General features: G+C 40.4%; 1 pseudogene; it reads left to right on the forward strand.

Moving 5' to 3' along the window:
* The first annotated feature begins 2,114 nt into the window (after window positions 1–2,114).
* Window positions 2,115–9,992, forward strand: LOC112177963 (annotated as a pseudogene).
* Window positions 9,993–10,298: the final 306 nt, after the last annotated feature.

Here is a 10,298-nt window from a genome sequence, read left to right on the forward strand (position 1 = left end):
AACATACCAGTCCCCGCTGGCTAAAAGAATCGGACTAGCCCCGCTAGTCAAGTAACAAATAGTAGAATATGGGGAAGGGACGTCACCATACGGGTAAAGGAGCCCCTTAGGCTCAACCTACCCTCGACTACCACTCACACATAGATTGTGTGAGGAGGAGAACTAATAACCTCGACTGCCACCCACGTGAGGAGGAGAATAAATCACCTCGACTGCCACTCACAAACACAAAGTAAGTGAGGAGGAGAATAAGCTACCTCAACTGCCACTCACAAACGCAAAGTAAGTGAGGAGGAGACCTAATTGAATGACCCGAGTATGGTGAGGAAATCATTCAAAATCCATAAAATCCGAAAGGCTTTCCCAATATCTCACGAGAAAACAAATAAATATTCCAATGACGTGACCCTGCACGCCAAATACTCTCAAATTCAGAACCAAACCCGGAAATTAGTTCGAGCCCAAATTCCTTCGGAAAAATCTCATTTCCAATAATATTCCAGAATATCTCAAACTTGACTACTAAATATAATATGTAAAATCATCTCGGTAAAATAAGTCGTCGAAAAATCTCGTAAATCATATTTCCAAATAATAATCATATATTCCAAAACCAATTCCGAAAGTCATACCGAAATAAATCATAATTAAATTCCAAAATCAATTCATATGCTTGGAAAGTGATAGGTTAATTAAATAGAACGTACTTTAGTAAATAAATGCATGCATCACTTTTTAAAAAAAAAAACAAAAGTCCACTCACAGTACTATTGGGCGACCACGCAAACGAGTTCCTTCATCGAGCAATAGCTCGGTACGTCATCCTGTACACAATTATGTTTCCGTAAACGGCAATCCGATAAAATAAATACGAACCTAAACGAAACTCGAAAATCCCTATCTCCATTACTTCTCAAATTCCACCCAAATCTCTTCCACAACACTACTTCCTCAATTTACATATTCCACAATGAAAACGAGGGAAATCCGGCCACAATTCCATCACAAAACTCCAAACTTCAGAAATTCACAAACAATTCCAAACTCCTCCAAAATTTACCAAACTTCACATACAAGCTCTACAACAATATACAATTTAATGGGCTAAAAACTGAAATTAAAACACTGCCATGTAAGCCTCCACGCGCCACCAACAGTGGCAGCGCGTGGGCCCCACGCGCCGGCTGTCACCACCTCCGATGGCCACCAAACTCCGGCACTAGCATCTACACAACAAGCCCAACCAACTTCCCAACTACAACATCATCCAATTTTACCTCGAAGTGGTCGAATCAAGCTGGTGAAGAAAAGCTCGAAACTTCAAGAACCCTAAAAATGGAAAATTGTCAATTCGATATCTACACTGCAAATTGGATTGAACTACCTTAGGGGAAATGATCACCATCAAAAACCGAACCTTCGATGCTAACCTGGTGGCCGGAATGGCCGGAAATCGGCGAAACCCCAAAACTGCAACCGGAGCAAACCTTGCTTCGATCCGAGCTTTTCCGGCCAAATCGTCGAAAACTAAGGGCACCAGCGTGACCAGGGGGAGGAGGCGACCCTGTGGTGGCCGGCTTTCTACCGGGTGATGGCCGTACGACGGCCAATCGAAGGGAAGAAGGATTTCCCGAAGAAGAAAGAGGGGAAAATCGGGGGAGAGGAGAGAGAAAGGTGGGTTTCCGGTTTTGGAAACCTACCACAGTAATTTTCCTTATATATATAATTTTCTTACCATGAACAGTAACCATGAACAGTAACTTTAATCTTTCGCTTATAACTTTCACATACGAACTCCAATTTTTACACACCACATATGCACGCGCTCGGTTTAACGTCCTCTACAATTTTCGTGAAGGAAGTTTCCTCAAATTTTGATCCGAACGAAAAGTCAACTTTTAGGGCCACTAAAAGTACGGAAACGAAAGTAAAAGTGAAAGTAGTTGTCGTTTACCGTCCAAATGACTAGTAAACCGGTGGATTCAGGTTCGGGACGTTACAAGATCCTGCAAGAACAGTTGGAAGAATCATCGAGCACGTTGCGGCAGCACATCAGGGATATCTATGGGGAGCCAGCAGAGGAAAAGAAGGTTAAGGAGCGTGAGAGAGCTGCTATGGAAGCCAACTTTGATACCTGGATGGAGAGTTGTGACAAAGTGAAACATGAGAGCTTGTCTAGCGACGATGAAGATGATGAAATTGACATGTATGATTATGAAAGACCCCAAGAGACTAGCAGGAAAATCACTGAGGTGAGAGCAAATGCACCCATGAACCAAGGGCAATTGCTGATTTGCTAACCAAATTGGTACTACCAATCAACTATTCATCTCAAATTGGCAATTGCCTTCAGCTTATACAATGCACCAATGAAAGACAATTTGCCTGCCAATCCACTATTCACACTTCAAATTTGAATAATTTATAAAACTTATAATTTAATTAACTAAACAATTAACAATTAGATTAATCATACAATATTGTTAATTTAATAAAAAATTAATGCATAAGTTTTAAAAACAAATAAAACTGACCATGTCACTGACCATGTAACTGGTCACGTAACTGACCATGTAACTGACCAAGTAACTGTAACTGGTCACGTAACTGACCATGTAACTGACCAAGTAACTGTAACTGGTCACGTAACTGACCATGTCACTGGTCACGTAACTGACCATAAAATTAAAATTACATAAGTGAAATTGTTGGATGATAATTGAAAGAAATGAAGAGAAAATTGATGGAGGAAGAAGTTGGAGAGGTAAAATTGTTGAAAATTTTGGTGTGAGAAATTAAGGTGAGGAACTAGGTATTTATAGAATTTTTGAAAAAAAAATTATGATTATTTTTTTACCCCATTAAGTGATTAAGATTATTTTTTAGGGTGAAAAAAATCTTATCGTTGTCAATTAATTGCAGCCATTGGATCACATCATCCAACAGCCACAATTAAGTGACCATTGCACAAAGGACAGTTAAAAAAAAAAAAAAAACAGCCGTTGGCAACAGGCCCATGTGGGTGTGGAGCCCACCACCAACGGTCGGGCAATTCATTTGCTGATCTTTGGTCATCCAATTGCCTGGACAGATGGGCCCCCAAAAAATTGCAAATCAGTCCGGCAATTTATGGGAAAAATTCACCAACGGTGTCTGGACATTTAGGGGACTTTCAGAATGATACCTGAACTTACAAAGTTATCAATGTGATACCTGGACTCATTTTTTCATATCAACGTCGTACCTAAGAACAATTTCCGTCACGGAGCAGTTAAATTTTGCACGTGCGATGCACATGAGTCACTTAATGAAGATAAAAAGAACGATTTACCCTAAAAATTTTTTGAAAAAATTCACCAACGGTGTCTGGACACTTAGGGGACTTTCAGAATGATAACTGAACTTACAAAGTTATCAATGTGATACCTGGACTCATTTTTTCATATCAACGTCGTACCTAAGAACAATTTCCGTCACGGAGCAGTTAAATTTTGCACGTGCGATGCACATGAGTCACTTAATGAAGATAAAAAGAACGATTTACCCTAAAAATTTTTTGAAAAAATTCACCAACGGTGTTTGGACACTTAGGGGACTTTCAGAATGATACCTGAACTTACAAAGTTATCAATGTGATACCTGGACTCATTTTTTCATATCAACGTCGTACCTATGACCAATTTCTGTCACGGAGCCATTAAATTTTGCATTTGCGATGCACGTGAGTCACTTAGTGAAGACAAAAAGACCGATTTACCCTTAAAAGTTTTTTTTTTCCTTTTCTTTTCTTTCTTTCTTTATTCTTCTTCTTCTTTTTCAAACTCTTTATTCTCTCCTTCTCTCCTTGCCAACACCACCGCTTTCGGAGAACCCACCATCGAAAATGCAGGAAGAAAAATGGGGGAGAGCTACAACAACCTCCACCACCGCGCAATGACGTCGTCCTCCGCTGCTTCTTGATTGGGGTTGGGGATAAGGACTGCTTCTTCCTCCACCGCTAGCGAAATCGTGGAGGCTCGAGGCCACATTCTAAGGGCCACCGGCCGGAAGGACCGCCATAGCAAGGTCTGCACCGCCAAAGGCCCCAGGGACCACCGCGTCCGGCTCACCGCCCTCAACGCCATTCAATTCTACTACGTGCAAGATCGGCTTTGATACGACCGGCCCAGCATGGCCGTCGATTGGCTCATCAAGAAAGCCAAGGCCGCAATCGACGAGCTGCCACCGTGGAACCCAAACTCAATTTCTGTTCAGACAACAGCTTCTCCGACGGTGCCGATATCCGCCTAGCAGGACACACAGAACGCGAGCCTCCATTTCTCGATGGTGGAGGCTCCGAGTTCTTTGTTTGCTAATCGACGAGGCATAATGGTGGGCAGCAGCGGAGTGGCGGAGCTGGTGAATCAGAATAGCTCGAATTTTCTACAGTTGAGGATGGTGTGGAGGCCGAAGTTAATGTTAATCTTTGTCTGCCTATAATTGCCTCTAATCGAAGTTGGGCTAGAGGCCGAAGTTGTCGGCTAGACCGGTGAAGTTTCAGGTGAGGATGGTGTGGAGGTGGTGTTGCATGTCGAGAATGACGGAGAGGATGGCGGGGTGGGATTGGAGCTGTGATTTGAGAGTGGAGGGCTAGTGGGGTCTGAGTTTCTAATCAATGGTGTATAAAAGGGGGTCGGAGGACAGAACTAGAGTGGTGGTGGCTAAGTCGTCGGTGGCGGGGATGAACTCGGAGCGAGCGGCGAAGCCTCAATGCACAATTTCAATTTGCTGTAAGATTTGAAGTATGAGGAACCAGAAGCATCTGCGGTGCATGAAGGTGGATTGAGATGCAACAGCGGTGTTTGATCGGTGATCAGCGGTGGAAATTGGCCAAGCAAGATGATTTGAATCTTCATGATTCAAATCAGGGGAAGAAAAAAACAAAAAAGAAGAAGAAGAAAGAAAGAAAGAAAGAAGAAGAATAAAGAAAGAAAGAAAGAAAGAAAAGAAAGAAAAAAAAACTTTTGAGGGTAAATCGGTCTTTTTGTCTTCATTAAGTTACTCACATGCAAAATTTAACGGCTCCATGACGGAAATTGGTCGTAGGTACGATGTTGATATGAAGAAATGAGTCCATGTATCACATTGATAACTTTGTAAGTTCAGGTATCATTTTGAAAGTCCCCTAAGTGTCCAGACACCGTTGGTGAGTTTTTCCAAAAAATTTTGAGGGTAAATCGGTCTTTTTATCTTCATTAAGTGACTCACGTGCATCGCACGTGCAAAATTTAACGGCTCGTGACGGAAACTGTTCGTAGGTACGACGTTGATATGAAAAAATGAGTCCAGGTATCACATTGATAACTTTGTAAGTTTAGGTATCATTATGAAAGTTACCAAAGTGTTCAGACATCGTTGGTGAATTTTTCCCGGCAATTTATTGTCGCTGCATTCCACTTTTCCTTCTTTCTCTCCAGTTGGTCATCCAATTGGTATGCTGGTGCATTTGCTCTGAAGATAGCAATTGATGATGGTTCAAAGATTGTGGTATCATTTCTGAAAGGTTATGGAACAAAGAGCAAACTTGGAACTAAGAGTGTTGTTCAGTGGCTCATAGAGAATGATCAAAACAGTAAAGATCATCATTATTTCTGTAGTTTGAAGGATACTGTTAACAAACTGGGGCGTCAGCTCACTAGAGGATTTCTCAAGCTCTTTCTCATTGTGTCAAAAACTGTACCAGTCCTGACTGTTATGCTCAAAGACTATGCTTCTTCTCTGCCAGGGTTCGTGGGAGCCACTACAATGGCAATATTCAACCAGGCAATGCTGGAAGATGAAAAAAGCAAACAACAAGGGGTGAATCTGAAGGTTCTCAATATGGATGTTGAAGAACTAAGAAAGAAGATTAAGGAGATGTTTGCCGCCTTTGATGCAGCATACTTGCCTCTTGAGGTTTCACTCAACTATCCACTCTGACACTCTCATACCCCGAGGAGAAACCAGATGTGCATGAATTTGGTTTTGTGGGCCCATGTTTCCTCGACTGCAAACAGGCGGTCACTACTTTGAAGAAGGAAATTGCTGAGCTTGGGGAACTGATTGCTTCCTTTGAGGACAATGAGCTTGCCATTGGTTCTGTTTTGGAGAAGGCGGTGCAAAACCTGTGGAATGATGCTCGTGATCTGGATGATGATCGAAAGGATAAAGAGGAAGAGGATGGCCAGGGCTTTTGGGGAATTGCAGCTGCAATGGAAGAACAAGAAGTGGAAGCTAACTAGTGATCAAGATGGTGATACATGTGTGCTAGAAACCGCTCATCAGTACTGGTCTAACATTACCCGTCTGCTAGAAGACTGCTATGTTTTTATTTCTTTTGTCTGAACTATGTGCTACAAGCCTAGCTATGACTTGCTGCAAAGTTTATTTTGGTATTTCTATTTTCAATTTGAACAATGTGAATGCTTGGTAATCAACTCTGTTTGACACAACACTGTGCATCAGCATGCATGTCTACATTTTGTCTTGAGGACTTTCTGCTGGCTGAAGATTGCGTATCTTTTTCAACATGCATGCGAGTAAATATTTTAACAGTGTCTTGTAAAATGGAAATCCTCTGTCTTTGTAAAAGTGAAAACAGGCTACAACTAAGAGAACCAAAGAAAGTTAACTTTAAAAAAAAAAAAAAAAAATTCACCTTCAGGCCTCAAAAGTTTCCATAACAAACCTAGTCCAGTAACAGTGTGTTAAGAGGTATCCAAAACTGCATAGCGTGATAGTTTAGGTACTATGGGGAGAGTTTTTCCTTGTTTTAATTGTAGGTTTTTTATTGCAACTGTCAAAATAGATATCTTTCGACATGGTTTGTTATGGATTTGGCATCAACCCTCCCCTTTGAGGTCATAGGCGAACACAAACTCGGTCTCTCCTACTCTCTCTTGGGATTGCTCCGATTTTGGCTTTTGAGACGAGCAAAGCAACTCTTCACAAGGTCGGTATATTCAGCGAGCAAGCAGCCTCAAACTTACTCATTCAGTCACATGCATGTTAATTATTTTTCTTCCCGCTGCAGGCTTGAGAAGGACATCAGGTTTAGCTACTTCTGGGTCAGATGCGCCGGGCTTTTATCTGTAAGTAGTCCTATCTACATATTTATATCTATCTGTCTGTGTGTAACTATTACGCAAGTGCTTGAATCATTGGATGAAAAATTTAAAACATATATATATATATATATATATATATATATATATGTACCAGAGTCTAAATCTTACTGTAAAATGACAAAACCTTAAAGCACTTATGTACTGTAAATAACTTCAAGCTACGTACGGTGATAAGTTCTCTATTGTCTCTGCAATGCATCTAGTCTTAGTTAAGATTTGAAGAGAATGTTATGAGGAATATATGATGATGATGATGATGATGATGATATTGGTGAAGTTTGATATTGGTACAGGTGACACTGTTTTCAGTACATTGTGCTGGGTGCCTATATATACTACCTGCTAGCAGACCGATACCCGCACCAAGGGAGGACATGGATTGGAGCTGTTATTCCCAATTTCAGAGGACGAGTATGTGGATCCGCTACATTTCAGCCCTTTACCGGTCCATCACCACCATGTCCACCATTGGTTATGGTGACCTCCATGCAGTGAACACCATGGAAATGATCTTCATCATTTTATACATGCTTTTCAACCTCGGCCTTACTGCTTACCTAATTGGCAACATGACAAACTTAGTTGTTGAAGGCACTCGCCGTACCATGGAATTTGTAAGTACTTACTTTCTTTAAATTCATATACCAATTCATCTTGGCAATTTCCATATGTTACACATGCTGTCAATCAAGACCATTAATTAATTAGTAGGACTCTGTGTTTGAATGTGAAATCAGCTGAGTTCACAGTCTGAGAATACTGAACGCATCTACTAGATATCTAGCAAGAGGCCGAATATTGTCCTTAATCAGTTTAAATGTTATTTGATCTATGTCAATTGGGGTTTGTTTGTTTTTGTTTTGCAGAGAAACAGCGTTGAAGCAGCATCAAACTTTGTTGACCGCAATCGCTTGCCTCCAAGGTTGAAGGATCAAATTCTGGCCTATATTTGCTTGAGATTTAAGGCTGAGAGCTTGAACCAGCAGCAAATAATTGAACAGCTCCCCAAGGCAATTTGTAAAAGCATCTGTCAACATTTGTTCCTGCCAACAGTAGAGAAAGTTTATCTTTTCAAGGGTGTCTCAAGGGAAATACTTCTAATTCTGGTAGGCGGCTAACACACACCTCCATCCCACTTGTAATGTTAGATTGATTTTCATTGGGAAAATAATGGCTTAGATTCATAGTCTGAGACACAAGTAATATTTGATATAAACAGAAACATGTATCTTTTGCCTTTTTCTTTTACTTTGGTGATTTTATTGTAAAATGGCCTCTAAAAATTCATTGTTACTTTGGTCTTGTGCGGAAACTTGAATCTCCTGCTTAAATAGCTGAACAGAAAATCTTGAAACACCAATCAGGACTTATGTAATCTAACAGCATATATAACCAAATTATTGATGATCGACCAGGTTGCAAACATGAAGGCAGAGTACATACCACCAAGAGAAGATGTTGTAATGCAAAACGAAGCACCCGATGATACATACATCATTGTTTCTGGAGAAGTGGAAATCATTGATTGTGAGATGGATAAAGAGCTAGTCGTCGGGACTTTGAAATCTGGGGACATGTTTGGAGAAGTAGGTGCACTTTGTTGCCGAGAAGTTGGTGCATTTTGTTGTAGGCCTCAAAGCTTTACATATCGAACAAAAACACTTTCACAACTCTTGAGAATCAAAACCACTGCACTAATAGAAGCAATGCAGACCAAACAAGAAGACAATGCTCAAATGCTTAAGAACTTCAAGCAGGTTGGTAAACATGGCATTATATTTCAAGCTTCCTCAATGTTTCGTCCTTATTTCTCTTCTTAGATTTAGGGTGGGGTTTGGGGGGTTGGGGAAGAATGGTCTGAGGCCTGTCTATATTGCATTGCAGCATCACAAAAAGTTCAGGGATCTGAGAATTGGAGAAATATCGGCTGAGAGTGGGGAAGATGAGGCCATGGGTGATCCAAATTTAGCATTCGACTTGTTGACTCTTGCCAGCAAAGGGAATGCTGCACTTCTTGAAGAGCTTCTCAAGTCAAAGTTGGATCCTGACATTGGAGACTCCAAAGGAAGAACACCTCTGGTATATTTCTTCGATTTCTAGCCTCAGCTATTTAGATTTTTTTTTATCTAATTCCAGACAAACTACAAAACGAGAAACCCAGGACAACAGCCTTTTACTGGAGTACAGAAAAGCTTGAAACTTAACTTTCATCATGTATTTGGCCAAAGGAGCTTCCTAATTAAGTAGCGATTGTTAATTCATCACTGTCATTAATCAAACAATGTAAATATCATCTTGAACAAATGAGCATATTAGGAACTGCAGTGACTAAACAGATGGCACTGTCCAATTAGAAAACATGAGGGGACAACTGAATTAGGTGTTTCTTTATAATGCACCAGCATGTAGCAGCATCAAACGGGCATGAAGAATGTGTCTTGGTACTCCTCAAGTATGCTTGTAACATGTAAGAGGTCAGGTAATTAATTGATATTCATTCTCAAATATTTTCCTCCCCAAGAAGGAAACATATCATGATATCAGCTGGCCACAATTCTCTGTTATACACTCATCAGCTTATATATGACGTAAATGGCAGACACTAATGGTAACACGGCATTATGGGCAGCAATTGCATCAAAGCACCATTCCATATTCAAGATCCTCTACTATTGCGCTGCCTTTTCTTATCCCTGCACTGCCGGTGATCTTCTATGCACAGCTGCTGAAAGATATAATTCTTTTTCCGATGACGCTAATGAGTCAAGGCATTCGATTTTGAGCCTAACATTCTTCCCAAATCCGAGTTTATATTATATATACAAAGGAGCGAAATTCACTCTCTAGATTTTATAATCTACTCAGAGGATAAAATGTTTTCTTTATATCATAAGTTTTTCTAAGATTTATCCTTTTGTAGCATGGATTGTAAAAATATGATGTTATGATACTAAAAAAAGAAACACGGAGTGTGGATTGTAAAATAGGGAGTGTGACATGATGGTCATAGAGTACTGCTTGTAGCTCCAGTATACATCATGTCTCACACGTGTAAACCGAATGAGTGTTAATGTAGTATATATATTGAACCCATTATCATGCTTCTCAAAATAAAACTGTTAGTGTCCCGATAATGAACAACCTTAACACTTT

Source organism: Rosa chinensis, chromosome 7 (assembly GCF_002994745.2).
Source record: "Rosa chinensis cultivar Old Blush chromosome 7, RchiOBHm-V2, whole genome shotgun sequence".
In the NCBI taxonomy this organism is placed as follows: Eukaryota; Viridiplantae; Streptophyta; class Magnoliopsida; order Rosales; family Rosaceae; genus Rosa; species Rosa chinensis.